The sequence below is a fragment of the Lissotriton helveticus genome, chromosome 8 (assembly GCF_964261635.1).
Source record: "Lissotriton helveticus chromosome 8, aLisHel1.1, whole genome shotgun sequence".
Taxonomy (NCBI): Eukaryota; Metazoa; Chordata; class Amphibia; order Caudata; family Salamandridae; genus Lissotriton; species Lissotriton helveticus.
In genome coordinates, this window is record NC_136069.1 from 211,568,866 (window position 1) to 211,590,036 (window position 21,171).

Genomic DNA, 21,171 nt, shown 5'->3' on the forward strand with positions numbered 1-21,171 from the left:
CAGTGGGTTGTAGGCATGGCACATAGAGGTGTGTGCCATGTTGACCCTTCACTTTGTTCTGCACCAAAACACGCCGCCTGCAAAGGCAGTGTGTGGGGAAAGGTACAGGGCCTCTAAGGGTGGCACAATAAGTCCTGCAGCCCTTAGAGGCCTTCTCTGGGCACAGTGCCCTGGGTACCTGTTTTACCATTTACCAGTGGCTGACCTGTGGCCAGAAATGCCAATTGGGTTTGTTTAGGGGGAAAGAACACAGTCCCTGGGAACATGATTGCCAGGGACCCAGGGCACACAAAGTAAAAGTGCATCAGTAGTCTGGTAAAAAGTGTGGGGTTACTGCAACAGAAACCCACTTTACTACACTTCCCCGGTCTCCTAAACATGATGCGGTAAATTTTGTTATGCAGTACAGCTGCCTGTGTGGTAGTCCTGTAATGAATGTCCCTTTTCTATGCCCACAACATTTTTCCATAGTAAGTCTATAAAGTTAGGTCTCGCGAGGATTTGTTGCAGGCGCGCGCCATGCACCGCAACCCTACGATGTCTGCCGTTTCTCGTGCAACATATGCAAGGACAAGTTCTTGACGGGAGCTAGGGGCTTGAGAAGGCCACTGGAGCTCTGGAATGGGTGATGTGACCCGGGATACCGTCCGCCTCCCTGCGGGGAGCGATGGGCAAAAACGTCTGCTCTGCATGGAGGAGACGGGATCTAAGATTCCAAGATGATGATACCACAGCACTGAAGTGCCCAATTTCATTGCTGTTTTGTTGTTGGGGGAACGGAAATAAGTGAGTAAGTATTAAAGGAATAACATGCAGGAGTCTGTTTCCAGGCTGATTCCTACTTTCACATGGCAGTAATAGCTACTTTCAGCAGCAGACCTACCGTAATGAAAAACAAAAACGTTAATTGTGTTGTGTAGGTCCTGTAACTCCTGTGACCTAGGTGTATTGGTAACTCTTACCTGTGTCAGAGCATTGATTTCTTCAGATGCAAGATAGATATATAGCTGCACTGATTAGGATTGTTACATTGAGGAATTGCTAAATGAGTGACAATGGTTTCCGAAAGCGTTACTGTACCCAGGTGACATTGTATTGATGCCGCACAATACACTCTCGGAGTGCATAGACATAACCTCCCCTCTACTTACTGCCGTGAATTATTGCTCAACAGAGGGTTAGTGCCTCCAGTCATCTCTAGTAGTTCCACCTGTTACTGTGGTCTGTCACCTCGCAGCCATCCAACGCCTGTTGGCCCTCCCGCCGTCCTCAATGCTCCTCTTTTGACTAGAGTCTATTGAGAGGCATGCTCTAACAGTTTATTATAGTGCCTCATCCAGCCTCAAGTTTGGGCCTCTGCCTGCTGGTAGCATGCCAGAGAGGCCCAATTTACATGTACACAGAAAAGGGCCCAAGGTCCCCCTTCAGTCCAGCAGGTGTTGTATTAATTCACCTACAGACCTTGCTTGCAGACCAGCTAATTGAGCCAAGGTGCCAACCGTGGTGCAGGGAGCTGTGGCCTAACTCCAGTCTGGGAACATCAGAGGCACCACTGCACACACTGCTTCAGGCTCGGATCTTCCCTCCTCACACTCCTGGCTAAATTGTCGAAACACTTAAGCCCAGGGCAGTCTAGACCACATAGTCCTAAAACATGTCAGATCCTAGTTGCACCCTACCTCAGACAGAAGATCACTGAGGAGGCACTAGAGGGTAGGTCACTGGGTCTTACTGTGATTTTAGCATCCCATTAATGGACTTATTACTCATAGATGAAAGCAGCTCTTTTTTGGAAGGTTTAATCCCACCACAGATTAGCATTTAAAAACAATTTAGCAGTATTTTTACGAAGAGTAGCCAGACTTTATGGGAGGCCGGATTGGACTTTGAATAAACTGCCACTTTTAAAGCCTGGAGTAAGTGTAACCTGGCGCAGTCAAACATCTGATTTCTGCAGAGAACATCCTATGTATTTATTTTGTAGAGTTACATTAACATGTATCTGATGGAAAACTGCTTGGCGCTTGCAAATTTGCAAAGATACCTGGCAGCTGGTCACCATGAGGGTGAAGAGGAATACACCTCAATTAGAGCAGATTTTCACACTGTGTCACTCATAGATGCCAAGGTTGGTAAGCGTGACTTTTTCATAATTTAACTCTTAATTGCTTGATTTTGCTCACGAGAAAGTTTCACTCAGTCGTTGAAATGTCACTCATAATTACACTGACATTATGAAAATGTCACACATCGCAATCCGAAACCTTGGCAGCTATGCTAAGTCTACCACACACAGCACATTTGAACATCTCATAATTCCATGCCACACAACTCTACTATAAATAATGTAACCCTACTACATTCCATACCACATAATTACAATCCTGAAAATTAAACACATTTCCACTTCACACCACATAATTCCAGATCACATCATCATAACATTCCACACAACTTAATACCACTCCAAACCACATAATTACACTCCACACAACACAATTCAACTACACATAATTTCACTTCAACCTATATAATTATACTTCACACAACATATTTACACTCCACTTCAAAACACATAATTACCCTCCACAAAATACAACTCTGCAACATGCTGCATAATTCCACTCCGCACAATTATACACCACACCATGCCACATAATTCCACACGTCACACAATTCCACAATTCACCCCCACACAATTCATCATACAACATAATTACACTCCACATAATACCACTCAGCACTACATAATTTACCTCCACATAATGCTCTACTCCATATTGCATAAATACACTCCACTTGAATCCAGTCTGTCACGTAGCAACATTCTACATAACCACACTTTACACCATTCCTCATAATACCACTCAACATAATTTTCACTCAACAGCGCACACTTCCACGTCACACAAATTGAACTCTACACACTTCCGTTCCACGTCACTAAATTCAACAAACTACATAATTCAAACCTACAATAAAATTACACAACACACCACATACATATAATCTGCACCACAAAATTCCACATTATGCTACAATATTTAACAGCACACCACATAAGTAAACTCCACTGCACAAAATACCATTCCAGATAATCTCTCTCCAAGACACACAATCCCACTCCATGACACACAATCCCACTCCACATAATTCCAGTACTCAATACCACACAATTACTATCTACATAATTACACTGCACACCATGCCACATTATTTCACTACACAGATCCAATCCACACAACACAATTCCACAACTATTACAATCAAAACCATATATGCAAATGCATATAATGCAAATGCATATATTGCAAATGCATATATTGCAAAACCATATATTGTAAATGCTTGTTTACCTTCCAATGGGTTCCAATCCTGTTCCTGTATGGAGCTGCAATCCTTTTCCATGGCTCGGTGCTGCTGCATCCCTTCCCAGAGGCTGTGCTTTGTGTAGAATGCTGTCTCACGTGCCCCTATCCTTTTTCCCCGGCCTGGTTCATGGTCTGACTGAAGAGAAACAATGTAACTTGTTACTTTGTTTCTCTTCATTCCTGGGTCACCGGGGGTAGCTCAGTGCAGGCTGCTCTAGAGGGAGAGAGGCTTGCTTTAGAGCCAGCTTCTCTCTCACCGCTTTCTACCGAAGAGCTGAGGGGGGGCCCCCCTTCATTTACTGGAGAGTGGGGGCCTGCGCACCGTCGGGGCTGCTGGGGTGTTTGTTGTGCCCCTGTTTGCAGGCCTACTAAACTTAATTACTAGGATTAGCCCAACACATTTGCTCCTTCTTGGAGGAGTCAGTCTACCTGAACTCCCACAAGGCCCGTTTTAGTCCTGCGCATTCCAATGAGACTGTTATTTAATTTTCGCTATTATGGATGGAATGAGGAAGGAAGCGGACATTGGGACCACACAGGCGCTGGTCCTGCTTGATCTTTCAGCATCATTTGACACGCTCAACACTACCATATCGATCAACTGTGTTGGCAATGCAGGACTGTGTGGCACTGCACTTGAGTGGTTGACCTCCTTTCTCAAAGATCGGACTCAGTCGGTCTTCCTTCCCCCATATCGCTCTGCCAAGGTTCACTTAGATTGTGGTGCACCTCAGGGATCATCCTTGTCCGCCCCCACTTGTTTAACCTCTGCCCTTTAATACTTTCTCTTCAGAAGCAAGATGTGATCATATTTAGCTATGCTGCTAATATTCAGCTGATTTTTGCTATTGATGACACTACAGAATTTAAGGCACTCTTTCAAAACACTGTTTTATATTCGGGACTGGATCAATTTTCCTCCAGTTAAACTCCGATAAATATGAAATGGTGGTAACAAAAAATAACTCTATCCATTGGGACCCCTCTCTTAGGCGCAGGGGGAGGGTCTAATTCTGAAGGCCTAACAGAGCGGTGGAAAGCTGTGGGATTCTCATTGATGAAGACTTCTCTCAAACAGATAGGAGCTGCCCTATCCTCTTGTCATTTCCAACTCCGAAGAATAAGGAAAATCCACGGATATTTTACAGAGAAAGCTGCTTTTTAAATTATCACTCTTGTAATATCGCTGATTGACTATGCAAATGCCCTCTTTTTGGGACTCCCCACTGGCTTAAATGACAGGTTGCAATTAGTGCAAAATCAGGCAGCCCGGCTGGTCACACTAAGCATCTGATGGAAAAGCTCCACTGGCTCCCTGTGGACCAGAGGGTTCTCATTAAAACAGCCTATACTATCTTTTAGGCTCTTCAGAGCAAAAGACCTGTTTTTATATTCAACGCCACATTCCCACTCCCATCTTAGATCTGCTCATCTCACTTTACTTACGGTTCCTAGAAGCAAAAGGAAAAGTCCAGTAGGAGCCAGATTTTCTGTACTTGCTCTCCTGACCTGGAACACTCTTTCCCCTGGATTTTAGATCCGCATCCGACTAGGGAAATTCAGGATACTTAATAGTTGGTGGTTATAAAAATCCTATGCCTAAACCGGTTGATCGATGCTTCCTCCTGCTACCAGCTCCAAGAGACCTTATGGTGAATGTACTTTTTACAAGTGTCCTAAAACATATTAATATCCAACAGTTTTTGATTGGAGGTAACTAAAACAAACAAGGTTTAATGCTACTGTAGAGATGTGTGTAGAGATGGTTGCTGGATCTGTTGTATCTTTGTAATATGTGCCAGAGTCTGCCCCATCAAGCAAGAAGCTAAGTACCTATGTCCTCTCTTCCATTGTTTAGATCGGACCTGAATCTTCATGAGCTCTCTTGTAGGAACATTTACTGCTTCTTCCAAAAAGAGGCAGATGATGTGCTACCCTCCGCCCACTGTAGAAATTGGTGGTTATAGTTCTATTCATATTTATCAACAGAACTTCAGCCTGAAGTATCAGTTAAGCTCCGGACACCAACATGGCTCCCACACATTCGCCCTCCAAGGAGCTGCTGTGCGTGCAGCTGATAATTAGGTCAGAGATCAGGATGATACCCTGCACATACCTGGCCTGTACTCTAGATATAGTTAAGTTCCTTTGCATTGGGTCTGTCTCCTGAAGTGTAGCTTTCCTGGAACACCAACAAGATTCCAATGTTTGGCAACGTTTGTCTTCACTACCAGGAAGCGAATCCCAGCCAGGGTTCTCTATACACAAGTCTGCCCATCCCTCCTTTATCCGCAGCAGCGCTAAATTCAGGTCCATGACCGTAAAGATGTTTGATACCTGCAAGAGTAGTGTGGATCTATTATCAGCTGTCTCCTTTTTAATAATTCCAACTTGACAGATGACGCAGAAATGGTAATTCAAGGGCATACTAATTGTTCCCACGATGTCCAGGCCTAACAAAGGCATCTTCATTGTAACAAAGTATATCTGCCTCCGCCTATCTCTGTAACCTATGTTTCTTATCTGACAACTTTTGATCGAAAGGATGCCTCTATTTGTTTTGGCAAGGGTCCCTCCTAATTCCTGGTTTGTGTGATATTTTCATTTCGCCCATTTTAGACTTGTGATATGAGCATGTCCACTGGTCTGATTCAAGCCATTGCTCATTTTCCCATCTCCATAGGTATAAAGATACATTTAAGGAATCCAGTGGAGCTCTACCTAGAAAGTATGGCTGCATCCACCAAATGGCATGTCTCCATGCAAAAAGAACTAACCGTGAAACAACAAGCAATTCCTGGTCAAGGCTTTTTTGATAGTCGAAGATCTGGACAATGTTGCTCATTAGTGCATAGGTTGTAATTATTAGTGAGTGAGGTGGGAGAGATGGTATTAGTCACTGGGTATAAGCTCCGGGGGCGATCAGTCAAAGCACGGTAAAGCTTGTAACCTCAGAGGATTGAAACATGTGAACTCAAGGTGAGTCAGGTAGTGGATCGTTCGGTGCCAAACATATTGCAATTTAGGTTCGGTGTATTAGACTGTGGGAAAGTTGTTCCATTGCCAGCACGTGCCACAGACGTGTGAACCAATGAGCAATAGAAGGGGGCAGTAGTCTTTTTCCATGTCAATGCCACAAGCTGCCTTGTAGCATGAAGCATGTGGCAAATGAGCTTCCAGTCAACGTGCGTCATCACTTCTAATGTAAGATGTGGAGGGGTAAATGGTGGAGGGGAGGGCCATTATAATACCATTGAAATCTCAGCTTGTATGTAGTCTCCTTAAGGGATAAGCTTCGATTATGTTTTGGGTATGTCCTGCCTGAGGGTGTCCCATTGCTTGGGTGAGAGATCGTCTGTAGTGGTAGCCTGCCAGCAGGACTGGTAAAGGTGGCTGCGAAGAGTTGTGGAAGGCTTTAGTGTGGATCCATCATACTCTTACCTGGTTTTCAAAGGAAACGTAGGGCCTAGTCGCTCCGGGATAGTTGGAGGGATGTATCGCCTAATGTCGCAATTGACAATACTGTAGCCTAGCTGTTTCAGGAAGGTTGATAATCAGTTTCGCATTTCTTTTAAATGTTTTATTAACGATGCTCATGAGACCTTACAGCATCACACAATTTCAGCATCGAACATCAGGGTACATTTGCAGAAATGAACATCGCAACATTCAATAGGGAACAAAGACCATAAGCTTTCACCCACTTTCCTACCCATCCATAAATACTCCAGTCTCTCTGTACCTGCGCCTGGGTGCCCATACTTTCTTCCACTTTTTCGTGCACCCACTACTTCTGTATACTGTTCCCTCGGCCCTTTGGCACCAATCGAGGTCGCACTGCCAGTCTTCCCATCTAGGGGGGGGCAGCGCCCCCCCACACCCTAGCAGTATTCCGTTTCGCCACCCCTGCTACAAGGGCCAACCAGAGCTCTACGTATCTGGACCAGTCCTTGCCCCCATTGATCATCAGCAATAGCCACTTTGGCTCCATCTGAACCATCTCCCCTACCACCCTAGACAATGTGCCGGTAACTCTCAACCAATATGTGGTGATCTCCGGTCACTCCCATAGGATATCAAAGAAGCTGCCATCTTGCCCACAACCCCTAACGCAGAGCGCCGATGGACTCCTAGCCCATGTATAAAGATGTGTGCGGGGGTAGTAGGTTCGATGGAGAATTTAACTGCACCAGTCTGAACTGAGAGCAGATTTCAATCTCTCTAGGACTCTGCAGTGCATCCTGCCAATCTTCATCATCTAGGCTTCTAAATCCTTGGACCAAGTTGCTCTGAGTGATCAGGGGATCAGGCACGTTGATTAATTTACTGTAGATTGTAGACGTGGGCTTTTCCGCTATAGGATCGAGCAGCAGCATATCCTCCAGTGGGGAGTATTCCTGAACAGTGGTGCCATTTTGTGTATGGGATCGTAAGGCATGTACGAGTCGCAGGTATTGGTATCTTTGTAAATGGTGTAAATCTTATTCCTTTTGGTGATCTTCAAAGGAGCGGGGGGAATCCCCTTTCCAGACATCCCCTTAGTACTCGATACCAATCTGCCTCCACCCACTTGAAGCCCGCCAGAGTGGTTACTTCCCTCAAGTGCTCACCTAGCCACAATGGCGATCTCCCAGTTATCACCCCCACCCATCCTAAAAGTTTGTTGGCCTCTAAATCACTGCAGCACCACCCTAGTGTGTTCAGGCCACGTTGACTGAGGCTTCCGGGCATATAAAAGATTCACAGTTGCCCCAGGCATGACCATCCTATCAACACTGTAGGCTGGCTCGTTGCCATCGGTGTACACCCAATCGTTGATCACTTGGAGCTGCGAGGCCCAGTAATAGTTTGACATCCGGGAGCCCCAGTCCTCCATCGTACACTCCCCGGTGTAGCTTGTGCATCGCAATCCTAGGGGACCCCCCCATCCCACAGCAAGGTCTGCACGGACTGAGATATACGTTTAAAAACACTCTGGGACCGGGTAGGGTGTGTTCTGCCTGGTACCCCTTCGCAGTGATAAGGCCCTCGACACTGCCCCATTAACCCGCACTCGGGCTGTTGGTTGTTCGTATAGGAGGCACACCCAGCTACAGAAGACGGGTCCAAAGCCCAGCCCATGGAGCACCATAAACAGGTAGGGCCACTCGATGCTGTCGCAGTCCATTGAGGCGTCCAGCACCATCAATGCCATCTGGGCATCACCAACATCCTCCATCATGTACAGTACACCATAGTCATCGCAGATTGTCTGGTGCTTCTACGGGGCATGAACTCTGATTGGTCAACATGCACCAACTCCGTGATGACATAAACCAGCCTATCCGCCAGGACTTTGGCCAGAACCTTGGCTTCCGCATTGATTAGGGAGATTGGGTGGTAAGAGGTACTGTGGTCCGCTGGCTTTCCCAGCCTTGTCGATCACCACTATCATGTCTTCTCTCTGTTCGGGGAAGCACCCCAATCTCGTGTGCCTCTTGGAACATCTTAAGAAGAGGGGCTACTAGGGTGGTAGATTGGCTTTTGTAAATCTCTATTGGCAGGCCATTTGACCCAGAGGCCTTCCCTGATTGCAAGGACTTGAGGGCAGTACTAAGCTCCTCTATCATAAAATCTGCCTCGAGCCATTCTAGTCTCCGCGGACAGCGTGGGTAATGCAAAGTCGTGTAAAACTTCCTCAGTTGTTTTTGGTTCTAGTACAGACTGGGGAATAGACACACTCCTAGTGTGCCGTGAAAGCCTCTGCCACGTCCTGCTAGTCGAGCAGACAGAGCTACATGCGTCCCTAATCTCAAACTCCAAGAGCAATCCCTATCTCTGTGCTCCAGCCACGGCAAGAGTTTCAGGGCCTTATTGCCAACATCGTAAATCTGGTGTTTCGTTGCTAGAGCAAAGGCCGGTGCCTCGCCCTCTGCCAGTGCCCTGAGTTTTGTTTCAGTAGCAATCTATGACCTAAGTTGACTGAGGGGGCTGTTGCACCCTATCTTGCAAGCTGTTCAGTCTCTTGCTCTAGTGTCCGAATCTGGAGGGACTCTTCCTTCTTCTGCGCCTGAGCCAACCCCCTCGGCACCGTCTTCTAGGCCTCCCACAGAGTGATACGAGGTTCCACAGTTCCCAGGTTTTCCTACAAGTAAGAGCCCTGTTAAAGCTTTCCCCCTATTGTCAGATCACACAGGTGTATCTAACCTCGAGAATGTCGCCCTATTCACAGCCAGACCTCAAATGGTAGTGCAGACTGGGGAGTGATCAGAAATCCCCCTAGCCATATGCTTGGTTCCTGGTCAATGGCAATAAAGAAGTAGTCCATCCTCGAGGAGGACCTATGTCGGGCTGAGTAAAACGTGTATTGTCTAAGAGAGGGGTTATGTGTCTGCCATATGTCGCACAGTCCCAGAGCCGTGACATAGTCTGACAAACCCCGTTCTCCCTGTCGACTCGCCTGGGGACTGGACCCGTCTAATTCTGAATTCATGGAGAGCTTTGCATTGTTCATAGTACTTGAAAAAATGAAATGAAAAAAACATTTAAGTGCATGGCTGCGGACGGCAAGTAGTGGCGAGCCAGCCGGTCTAGGGGACTAGCCAGGTTTTTAACAGTTAACGAAAGGCAAGATGATTGGGTTCCTTTCGGAAATGGAGGAAGAGCGTTCCAAAGCTTGGCTGCATTGTAGGAAAACAGACGACCCCACTTCTTGCTTTCCTTATCCTAAGAAAAGTAGCAAGGTGCAGATCATCTGAGCGGAGGCGTCTGTTAGCATGGTAGGGTCGAACAATAGAGTGATTGATGGCAGGGCCCTTTCTCGCAAAAAAAACTTGTGAACAATGCACATAGCCTTGAAATTAACTCTCTCCCTGATAGAGAGCCAGTGAAGAGACTTCAGAGCAGGTTTTGCTGATTTGATGTTTTGGGATATCCAAAAGGATTCTGGCTGCCCAGTTTTGTACAATATGAAGTTTAGCGAGGGGCCCCCAAGTAAAAGGCATTCCCATAGTCGAGACGCGACAAAAGTGCCTGGATTATACTTTTCCTTGCTCGAAGGGGGGGGGGGGGGGGTGGAGACCTTTTCGAAGCATCTTTAAGATGCCATAGCATGCAGCTGCCACATTACGTACCTGGACCTTGAAAGTCAGGTGATAATTTCCCAAGGAGTCCGGGTCAAGGCTGGTTTTTTTTTTTAAGAGTGCGTTCATCATGGCTTTCTTCCAAGGTGGAGGAACCACTCTGGAAGCAAGTGAGGCATTGATCAACTCCAAAATAATGGGAGCGACGGTGCCGGCTGCTTGTTTTAACCCGTTCCGTGCTCGTGACGGAACCACTCAGTCACGGCGCGGCCGCTCCGCCCACGCTGCATCAATTCCACACCTCTGCGGCTGAATTGATGAGCGGGCGGGGCCTTGACGGAACAACTCCGTCATGAGCACAGCGCGCTCGTGGCGGAGTGGTTCCATCACGAGCATGGCAGCGCCGCATGACCCCCCTCCTCCCCGCTCCCCCCGGTAATTCCGCCGCGGCCCAGGGGTTAAGATTTTGAGGTGCCTGAAATGCTATCAAGTGCCTCACGGTCCAACAAAGGAATTGTCTCCAAATAAGGTTCAGTGCTGTAAGGGCTGATACCTAATATTTGGCTCTGTCAGTGAGAATGAAGTATAGATAGTTTGAATGTTAAGTAAAAAGTCTGCGAGTTTGTTACAGCGTGAACCAGAAGTGTCGGAGATCACTGGGGGAGTGGGGACTCTGATCAGTTATTTTGCAATGTGAAAGAGCTCGATTAGCTGCAGACAAATTTTTATCATAGTATGCTGCCTGGGCTGATTTAATTTCCGCTTAGTATAGTTTGATGGCCTCCCTATATTTCAATTTCTTGTCGGGGGAGAAGTACTTCCTCCAAGTTCTTTTGAGCTTCTTAGAGGTTTGTTTTAAGGCCAGAAGTTTTGAGGAGTACCATGCCCTTCTATTACTTCCTATTTTCGTCTGGGTAGATTTTATTAGGAGGAGTTAATCTAGGGAACTTTGTATTCACTTATTAAAATTCTCATTAGCTTTTACAGCATCAGTTGGGCACTGGCTTTGTTTTTTTTTCAAATTCTAAAATCCATTGTTCTGTCGAAAGTTTGGGCTAGGGACTTGACCTTCTGCTTATAGGTTTAGTATAGGACACTGCAGAGTTTGGGGTCCAAAGGACTGGTATGAGAAAGTGGCCGGACCATGGTACTGGGATGCGGTTCCCTCCTGCTAGGTCTTCCAGATTGGAGAAAATGGGGTCCAATAAGTGCCCTTTCGTATGAGTAAGATTGGCAACCTTTTGAAGAAAATAGGCTGCGAGCTCATTTGTAATCTCTGCTGCGGCCATCTGTGAGAGATCATCGAAATGGAGATTAAAGTCTCCCAATAAAGTAAAATTTGCAGGGGTACTGGCTAAGTTGGCCGCCACATTGGGCAGGGATTTACCAAATTGTCCCAAGGGTCCTAGGGACAATTTGGCATAAGCAAGGTTCTCGTACATCTGGTAAAGGACTTCCAGATGTACGACCGGTGAGGTGGTTTTTTTATGAATAGCTATCCCACCACCTTTCCCTGAGGTCTGATCGAGCCTTTGGATGGAATAACCCCGAGGAAGAGCCTGCACTAGATCTGATTCCGACCCAGGATTGAGCCAGGTTTCATTCAAGAACAGAACCTCCGGCGCTTCTCCCAAAAGAATACAAATTTCTGCTGCATGCTTTTGCTGCGACTTGCAATTTAGCAGGAACATTTTTATAAGATTTGGGGTTTTGAAAATTAATGTGTGAGGCCAAAGACAGTTTAAAGGGGCAGTGCATACACTCAGTTGAACTGCTGGCAGGATGAATGGAATTTTGGCAGTTCCCCATGATAGTCCCATTTAACTGAAGCAGCTCTTCTGCTTTGTAATGCAACCGAAAAGGAAATGATAGATGCAGAGCTTCTGGCCCGACCGGATGCAAACCAACGCAGACAGCCTCACCTTTGGCGCACCCGCTGCGCGCGTCTTCTGCACGTCCGCTGCAGCATTTCCCTTAAATGAGGATTTAGCCCTCAGAAGTGAGGGAGCTGAGGGGAGGAGCCGCGTCCCTCCGCAACAATCTGCTGTAAAAAAACATGTCGAACCAGGGACCGGTGTCTGAAAAGTGCAATTGCTGGGTGAACAGGAACCAAGTTCAGATGCCTTGACAACGAGGCTTTGTTATTAAAAGGTAATTTTAAAATAGTACAATAGTGCAATAATACAATTGTTAAAACGGGCGCTTAAAATCAAAGTTACTGGCGTCAGGATTGGTGCACGCTGCTGCTTACCACAGTACTTCGTCCTACAAAAGTTTGCGTAGCATCTGAAACTCTCCCACTCCCTAGCTGGGAAAGGACTGGGGTAGCAGCATGGGGTTAGAATGAAAATGTGCCTAGCCACCGGTGCTAGTAAGTTTCAATTCTATTAAGGACTCTTGAGGCGAGGATTATGCCTTCTTCCTTCGCTCTTTGTTTTTTGTTGCTGCTGTAAAAAATAAAGAGCGAAGGAAGAAGGCATAATCCGAAGCCTCCGGTCCTGCCATAGAATCCAGATTATGCGCAATAGATGTGTTGGGGGAGGGGAATGTTGTGAGCCCTCTCTTAGTCACCAACATGTCCCATACGTTGAGCACAGTTTTGGGGGAGGGGGCGGTGCTAAGTAAGCCCTGCACGGTCTGGCTTGTTTGGGTAAACAGGCAAAATCCCACAGTGTCGGCAGGACACCGCCTGGTCAATGTGAAACCAATACTTCTCACTCTCCACCCATTTTGAAGTGCATCGTAGGTGGGCAGCCCAGTAATATTCAAGAAAGTTAGGCAGGCCAGTCTACCCCAGTCCTGTTGCATCATCAGTAGGGAGTTGGAGATCCTCAGCCATTTCCCATTCCAAATAGAGGGACGCATGTTTCGCTGCAAGCAAAGGATATCTTCCTGGGGAACTTGAGTAGGAAAAATTGAGCTCTAGACTTTTTAAATGGGCGCGGTGGCAAAATGACTGAACGGATTTTGAGGAAATCAGGCAGGCATATAGATTGTCGTGGAAAGGGTCCTTTTTTCTTAGTAGATGTAAATTGGTTCTGTAGTTTTAAGTAACAAAACCTTAGTGATGTATTGTGCGGCAGTAATTTCACAGTACATAGTGATGACAAACGACAATTTTATTGGCTAAGGAAAGCATTTACAAAATGAGAAGGCAGCATCATTGTTTAGATCACACTTTCTTTGTTCAGGGTTTAAACATAAAATATAGTTTATTACTGGTTTGGTAATCCATAGGAACAAATTTATTTATTTTATTATTTATTTTAGGAATTTGTTAAGCGCACTACCACCATTGCAGGCATCTTGGCGCTGACTAGATCAGAAGAGCGGGAAATGGTCACAGGGGCGTAAATTATCAGGCAGTTGTCGTGGGAAATAACCAGGTTTTGATCTTTTTCCTAAATGGGAAAAGTTCAGAGGTGTGCCTAATGTCGGACGGAAGAGAGTTCCAGAGTCTGGCGGCTGCAACCTCGAAGGATCTACCTGCGGCTCTGACTTTCCTAAATCTGGGAATAACTGCAAGCTTGGCCTCCGAAGATGCCTAGTCGGGGTATACCAGGCAAATTTCGATCGAAAGGACGCAGGGCCAATGCCATGAAGAGCCCTAAAGACAATGCAAAGGGCCTTGAATTGTATCCTCTGTCTCACCGGTAACCAGTGGAGTTTGCCCAGAGAGGATGGCCCGTGTGCTCTTCTCGGGAGCCCCAAGGCCAATTTAGCAGCAGCGGACTGGACCCTTTGGAGCCTATCCAGCAAGAATCCGGGGGATCCAAGCAGAAGGGCATTACAATAGTCCAGTCTGCTGAGGATGGTGCATCTTACCACTTGGGCGCGGGCATATGAAGGTAGGAGTGGCAGGACTTTTCTTAGGGACCGGAGGATGGCAAAACAGCAGGCAGTCACCTTTTGTATGTGAGTCTCCATACTAAGCCTGTGATCCATCATGACCCCCAGATTGCGGACTGATTCCACTGGCCGGACAGTGGTCCCTGTTTCCGGGGGCCAGAAGTTATCTGGGAATGGCCGGGGGATCTTAGTTCCGGCGCTGACCAGCACCCCCGTCTTCTCCGCATTGAATTGGAGGGAGTTGTCTTTTAGCCAACGTGATATGTCACGCAGGCAGTTGTGGAAAACCTCCACAGATGTAGAGTCCTCACCTTCCAAGGAGAGGATCATCTGTGTGTCGTCGGCGTAGTTGACAATCTTGATATTAAAGCTTTTGATAAGTGTGATCAAGGGTCGAAGATAAAGATTAAAGAGGATCGGGCTGATTGCTGAGCCCTGGGGAACCCCATGCGAGATCGTGGTAAAAGCTGACTGAAAAGGGGGATAGACACCGCCTGCTGCCTATCTTGCAGAAAAGAGTGGAACCACTGCAATGCCGATCCTCTTACTCCCGCCTCAAATAGCCGCTGCAGCAAGATCGTATGGTTCACGGTGTCAAAGGCGGCAGACATATCAAGCAGGATCAAAAACGCTGCCTGATTTCTGTCTGCACGTCTCTGAAGTTCGTCCATAGTGATGATGAGGGCGGTTTCGGTTCCGTGGGCAGGCCGGAAACCGAATTGATCGACATCAAGAAGTTGATGATGTTCCAGATGGTTGGAAAGGGTGTTACTGACCAATCGTTCAACAATCTTGGCTGGAAACGGTAGCAGGGAGATGGGACGGTAATTTTTCGCGGAATCTGGGTCGAGAGAGGGCTTTTTTAGCAGAGGAGATACTAACGCCCGCTTCCATTGAGCTGGAACAGTACCAGTCACCAGAGACTGATTACAAATAAGGTGGAGTGAAGGGAAAAGTTCAGCCTCAAATTCCTTCCAGATCTTAAGAGGAACAGGGTCTAGGGGAGAACCAGAAGAAATCTCCTTTGCTAGTTTGCTAAAAGCCTCATATGTAAGAGGTGGGAAATCAAGTAGAAGTTCATCAGGCGCCAGCTGGTCCACTAGGGACCCCACTCTAAAGTTGGAGAGAGGGCCGGCTACAGGAGAGACTTCCAGGTCCCTGATAATGTGATAAATGTTTTCCTTAAAGAAAACTGCAAGGTTCTCACAGAGATCTTGGGACGGGGTGATGGCGTTTTTGGCGCATTCGGGGTTGGTAACACTATTCAGTATATTAAAAATGCTTCTGGAATTGTTGGCGGAGTTGCAAATCATCGAGGAATAGTATTCAGCTTTTGATTTCTTAATCAGGTTCTTATATTCACGAACCTTGGTTTTCCATTCATCCTTAAAGGTTTCTGTGTAATCACGTCTCCATCTTCTCTCTGCTTGTTTACAACCCTGCTTCAGATTTTTTAAGGTGTCGTTGAACCAGGGAGCGGAGTCGTTACCCTTATAGCTGTGAGTTTTTTGAGGAGCGTGAGCGTTAAGAGTAGCTGTGATACCGGAGCAAAGTGAGGTGTAGTTTTCCTCTACTAGTTTGTCGTGATCAAAGAGTTGCACCACCTGGAACACTTCAAGGGAGTGCAGACGAATAAGGGCTCTCCAGTCTCTACAACTAAATTCCCTGTTCAACACAGGCGCTTTGTAGTGGCCGCCGTCCCTGTGTATGAAAAATTTAACAAGTGAGTGGTCAGTCCACATCATAGGCAAGGTTTCCCCCATCGCCACCAGATGGGGGGCCGCGAACAGCAGGTCTAAAAGATGTCCCGCCTTATGGGTTGATCCAGTAACCAGCTGGGAGAGGCCAAAGCTTTCGCAGGATTGAGATAAATTGCGAAGACCTGAGTCAAGAGCGCCATTGCGCCAGAGATTAAAGTCCCCAAGAATAATCAGTTTCTGATGGGATAAAGCGATGTTAGTCAAAGTAGCCAATAGCGTTTGTTGTTGCTGAATGCTGAATGGACCAGGGGGCGATAGCCCAATACCCCGGTAACAGTAGACCCGGAGTGGTCCTGAATTGATAAGGCTAAAAGTTCAATGCCCTCAGTAGGGTCTAAAGCAAAGACCTTGATATTACAGGATGCAATAAATATCACACCTACCCCCCCACCTCTCCCGCTAGTCCAAAGAGTGTGTAAAAATGTAAACCCATAAAATGAGACCCTTTAACAAAGTCTCTGTAGGTAGTGAAGAGTATTTTTGATATATGTGTATCTATACATGTTTCTGAAGAACCACAGTACATCCTCAAAACTATCTGGGAAGGGGGGGAGGAGCTACGCTAGCAACCAAGATGGCCGCGTAAGCTCCCGGCTCCGTCGACCTCCGTCATTAGCTAACAAATCCTGTTATTAATCCTGATTTCGCGCCCGACCCCCGTGTGGCTGAATCGTTGCTGAACCGAAAGGTGCATTCCCGGGATTTTTATCGACTCGATTGACGAAGTTACGCCGTGTTTCATTTTTGGCCTAACCCAGCGTGTGAGCCGGGGCTTCGAGTACTGACCCAGACGGGTTTCAGTTGAATAACATCGGTCGCGGGACTTGGGCGGAGTCTTTCGAAGTGGAGGTTATCCTGGCCTGATTTTGATGGTGGTCCTGAGGTCCAGTTGATGATAAAGAAACGGCGACAAGACGTGTCTGTGGACGGGGGTCCCTATCCCGAAGAGCCTCTTCACCCTCCGGGTTCTACAGGTTGGGATCCTTGCTCACGGCTGCGGGGTAAGGATCGCTGAACCGACAGGTCGCCCACCGTCACCATACGCCCCGCTCTTGCCTGTTCCCCCGGAGTCGCCCTCAGGAGTTAAAGATCTGGTTTGATATCGAGCGAGAGGAGATGGATCAGACGGAGTGTGTACCGTCACTGAGGACCGTAATGGCCGCCATCGGGACACTTCATTCGCAAGTGGAAGCCATCATCCACAAAATGGTTGTAACGATTGAGACTGTGTGATTGAGACCGGACTCCGACCCTTTGCCAGACCTGAAACACGCTGTGTTTCCGGCGAAGCAGGTTTTAACTGAGCAGGAGGGCCCGAGCGGAAACTAGAACTGATGTCCTTACCCAGCGCACGAGCAACAAATTGGGAGCTTGGAAATCATGAAAGTTTTGTACATTCTTCAGTGCTACCGCCCGAGATGGAACCATCCGATCTTTCACTCCTGGAGAACTCCTTCAGTGCTTTCTGGATTGACCTCCTATTTTTCTCCTCTCATCTGGTTTTACTACGTTCTCAGAGGAAACCATATCGAGACTTATTGTCGGTGAGGGAGTATCTCTGTATGGTTGGTGGACTTCAGGAACTATCCTCTTTGACTCGCCCCAGTTGTAATGGTTTCAACCGTCTTGAACGCTTTGACTCTCCAGCAAACATGGCGGTTCTAACGGAGGGAGTTCGCACGAAAGATCGGAAGGGCCAGGGATGAGTTTGAGTGTCTGGGTTCGATATAAAGACTTCATTTGATACGGGACTTGTTACCTATATTGATGCGGGAGGTTGGACGGTTTTTATAACTTCCCCTATTTGCTTGGCTAGTAATTTCCTTTTAAAAAAAACGTTTTGACTGTAGGTAGGGGTCGTTTGCTTTTGGCGGGGGGAGGGGAGACCGGGAGCCTGTATGATAAATTCCTCCTCCATGTTTTACTATATTTAGTACCTAGTTAGATGGGGCGACAGGCACGCTGCTAGTTGGGGATAGGGCGCAAGCCTCATGCAGGGTGGGGGAGGGGTGTTTTAGTTTGTATTTGTAGTTTTTATGTCTGAAATCCTTCAAAATCCTGATATAGGTGGTCTTATTGAGTAGCGGATTTGTGTAATGGGGTAGATGGGTTCTGGTGGGTATATCACTTGCGTGAGTTAGCCAATCGTTGTGTAATTCACCATTATGTTCCGTATGCGGCTGTATCTTCGTAACCCTTTTTATTGCTGCACCCTTCCCCCCTCCCTTCTACTTTGGGCTGATACTCCATGTTTATCCTGTTTTCTTGGGGAGGTGGGGTTGATGGTGGGCGTTTGTTTGACTATCCTGATTGTGGTGCGGCCGCATACCTGATGTAACTCGTGAACAGACTTTATTGATGATTCTCCGTCTATATGCCTTGTTTGTATATTATTGATCCTTTAACTCTGCGATGTAAGCCACCTGTTTTGTTTTTTGTTTTTTTTCCTCGTCATTTCAATAAAAAGATTTATACATTTAAAAAAAAAAAAACTATCTGGGAAGTACCTGAACCAATAAAAAAAAATTTAAAAAAAATGGACCTATAACAAGACGCTCTACGACACCACACCACTTGCAACACACCATGGCATTCTGACACCCCACTCCACGGTACAAATTAAGATCTCAAAAAATAATTTATACGACATGCAGTCTACATGACACTCTACTCTTTCACTATAAGATACGCCACTCTGACATGCCAGTGCACTGTAATCTGCAACACTACACTCTGACACACAACTCTGACACAGATACTCCATGCCACTCCACGACACCTAATGCCACTGTAGTAAGTAGCATTGTGTGTTGGGCCTTATAAACTATTTTATTTAATCTCTTTCCTCCCATCTCTATTTAACCTCAGCTACCATACTAAATCTCTTCGATCCTCTCATTGGCCTTGTTCCGTGCTGAAAAAGACTGGAATACTTAGAGGATGAACAATTATCATATGAGGACCTGAAATAAAATAATTGCTAACATTCAATATTGGGTATGAATTCCCAAGTAATCCCACCTCTAGAGCACCTAATCCCAAATCAATGGGCTGAGTCGCAAACAAACAATGAAACCATCAGCAAAGTGATTTATCTTAATTTGTATTTTTTATTTAGGTTCAAATAAATTGCATACAATCTAAATTTAAAATAGATCCGATTTAATAAGCAATTGCAAGCTCTGAGAGATCCAGATATGAAGGAACTATCCTCCTCGGCCGAGGGAGATTTTATCATAAGGAAAGTAAATTAGTAGGGAAATCAGTTGTCTCCCATACCAACCCTATTAGGGAAGGTCAGTAAATTCCAAATGTCCAGTTCCAGTTCATGGACAGAATAGTTTTCCTCTGTCTGTACTGCAAACACAAGGGGATGATGGATGGAGCACTAACTTTTCAGACACTCTCCACCAGTCACAGATCTGGGTTGACTCCATCGTTCTTTAGCTCACTTTGCCTCCCCAGGTCAGACCCAGCCATATGCAAATCAGTTGTGACCCTGTTCCTCATGCGAACAGCCCAGCCCGAACGGTCAAGTCAGGTCTTTCCTAGTCTGGAAACCATCATCCTGGGACTGCTTTTAGGGTAATACCACTCATCAGCCATGCTATCTGTACTGCAGTGTCATGCCACAGCTGCTCTGACGTGAACCCTTTCAGCCGAAAAGGTTCCACCATGGTAGCATACCGGCTGGCAGCAAATCGCAGTATTTCAGCAGTTTGTGAGGTTTCTGGAAGTCCCAATCATCAGTCTCTGTACCGCAAGATGGGTAAAGGGGAGACTCCCCTTAGTTAAAAAATGTAGGCAATAATACTCCATTGATTCCTGGTTTACACCCCTTGACCTCACCAAACTTGTCGGTCCACTCTGTCACATTGGTTGTCATGATAGGATGAGATGATGTAGTAGGTAAAAGTATACAGATCCAGAAGAATTAAGTAATCCATTACTCGATATTTCCTTAGAGCCACAGTAGTTTAGTCATTATATTTGTTACATTTTGAAAGTAGGCGATTTCATGCTCTTATCCCTAGTCTGTCCATTCTTAAGCATTTGATAACTTTACGAAAGGTTCCCATAGGCTTCAGGATAGTCAGATTATAAGTTCATACTAGGAAAGGAAGCAAAGTTTGAGGCCTTCATGAAATTCAGCTCATGCGCGATGAAATTGTGCTAAAGTATGCATCTTGCATTGCATGAAATAGTGCATTAATTTCTTCAATTAAGCATAGTAATATCACTTCATTATGAATTACGATTACTTCATGTAAGTATAAGGTACCCATAAAAAACGTTTTAAGATTCACTATCCCTTCACATATAATTTTATAAATCTTTTGCTCTAGTATTACAGTATACAGGATTTAAAGGCACATCAATGCTAAACATGACGAAATTCAATAATAACATAACCTTCTGTATTACCAACTTTTCTTGTCAGTGCTCACGTTTATACAGTCTAATATTGCTATCGGTTTTCTAACACATGAAGCATTTTATCCTCACATAGGCCTTTTCTGTGTTATCGTTTATCACGTTTATCTAAGCCTAAGAACACATGCCACTAAAATATCAGATCACATCTACTTATTGACTGGAATGTATTAGCAGAAATCTACTTCAAACATTCTGCATGTTTTAGGAAGCCGTATCTAAATCAGAACTTCATTGCATGTGGTTTTGAAACTTGAAACCTAATACAGTTTGTCGTTTTCATGTAAAATTGTGTCACTAACCATTTCCTTGTAAAATTGTCTTAAATGGATGAAAGGTGACATCTCTATGTGCCTCTGCAATTTGAAACACATTTTAAGAAAAAGAAAAACTTTGAAATTCAATAAAAAACAAAGGGTGAAATATTAGTTAAAACAAATTTAATATATTTGTATACAAACCAAACTTGAAACGACACAAACACTGCAAAATCTCAAGTTATAGTTTTAATTTATTTATTTATAATGAAGTGCCCTGCACAAAACGTATTGTAAATCGCAGACCTCTGTACACAGTGTTGTGCACTCGCTAGCCACACTACATTAACCCCTCCCACGCTTATGACGGAACCGCTCCGTCACGCCCCTCGGGTGGGCTGTGCTGGTGACGGAGCGGTTCCGTCATGGCCCGCTCGCC

General features: G+C 45.9%; 1 protein-coding gene across 4 annotated transcripts in view; it reads left to right on the forward strand.

Moving 5' to 3' along the window:
* Positions 1–21,171, forward strand: part of PATL2 (PAT1 homolog 2) — a 358,628-nt gene that overhangs the window by 160,937 nt on the left and 176,520 nt on the right. The gene's annotated exons all lie outside the window — the stretch shown is intronic.